Source organism: Cyprinodon variegatus, unplaced genomic scaffold (assembly GCF_000732505.1).
Source record: "Cyprinodon variegatus isolate N-32 unplaced genomic scaffold, C_variegatus-1.0 Scaffold310, whole genome shotgun sequence".
In the NCBI taxonomy this organism is placed as follows: Eukaryota; Metazoa; Chordata; class Actinopteri; order Cyprinodontiformes; family Cyprinodontidae; genus Cyprinodon; species Cyprinodon variegatus.
Window position 1 is genome coordinate 43,093 of NW_015150763.1, and position 1,504 is coordinate 44,596.

Below are 1,504 nucleotides of genomic sequence, written 5' to 3' on the forward strand. Positions count from 1 at the left end.
AAATATATATATATATATATATATATAATTATTCTTTTTATAGGAATTATATAGCTTGTAGTAGTGACCTTGTTGCTAAAGTAAAAACATCTTTATCCCTCTGCCCCTCATCAATTCAACTGATTTAAAAAAGGGAAATTAAATACTGCAGTAACTTACAGTTTTTTTTTTTTTTTTTTAATCGAATTGTTGTAGGTGTTGATAGCTGTAGGCAGAATCTTCTGTGTTGGTCTTTCTCAACGTACATTAACCTAAGTTGGGTCTGTTTTGTTTTTTTTAATACATCTTTACCAGTGGTGCCTGTAAGTCACATGTTAGAAGTTTATTTTATATCCTCCCCTCATTTTGGAAACTAATTAAAGAGATTTATCATTTCAGACGTCACAGTTAACTTTCAAGGAAAACTATGTAAAAGCTAAAAGACTCGAAGCCATAACTAGACGGAGACAAAGCTGCATCACTTTTCATTAACGTGTATAAAATGCTTTAACCTCATCACATCACGTTGCACCTGCAATTAAAAAACAAACAACCTGACAACCAAACACAGATAGCATCACTCCTCCAGTGAGGCAGGACTCTTAATTTTACCCAACATATTTTACATAATAAATATGTCGGTTTAACACATTTGTGCTTTCACAGATTGGATCCTATGCAAGCTGTGGAGAGCACAGAGTAGGATGAAACACTGTTTAACAGAGGCACTGACAGCAGTGGGTCAAAAAAGTTTAACTGAAAAAAAAGAAAGAAAACAGGTTAAAAAAATAAAAGTGTGTCATATGGGTAGGCTTTAACATGCAAACATATAATTCTGCATAATATGCTAACTTTCTCTCACTGTTGATTTCAAAATTATTTGATAATTTACAAGGTTGAGGACCAATTTACTGATCAGACCAACTTTACTTCAAAGAGGAGTAAAAGTTCAGCTAATTCTGTCCTTTGCTTGGCTGGTTGAAATCAAAGGGGGTGAGAGAAAGTATTTTTTCTTTCTGTTCATTAAAAGCATCATAAAAGCTAATCCCCACCTTTCTGGAGGTTCATAAATAAACTAAAAATCAGCCTTTTTTAATGTAATTTTTGGCTTTTAGTTCAGATAAATCAGATAAGGCTTAGGGACAACTGCTTTGATACGTGAATGAAACTTAACCTTTAGTTTTCTTGAATTTGAAAGAATACATTGTTACAGTTCTAACAAAACAAAAAAAGAAACCCTCCTATTGTAAAAAGACACACATCAAATAAACAAAATCTGCATAATTCTGAACTGGCAATCCGCACTGATTTCTCTGAAAATCGGTATTGGCCACCAAAGCCTGATTAGTGCATTAGCATCTCTCACATGCTTTTGTTTAGCAGAGAAAGTTAAGAACAAAGGCTTTGGTTCATGAACTAAAATAATTTATAAATCAATTAATTTACCTTTTTGTCTATTAACCCTATATGAGGTGTTTTTTTCTGCAATACAGTGCTTGTAAAAAAAAAAATAAATAAATAAATA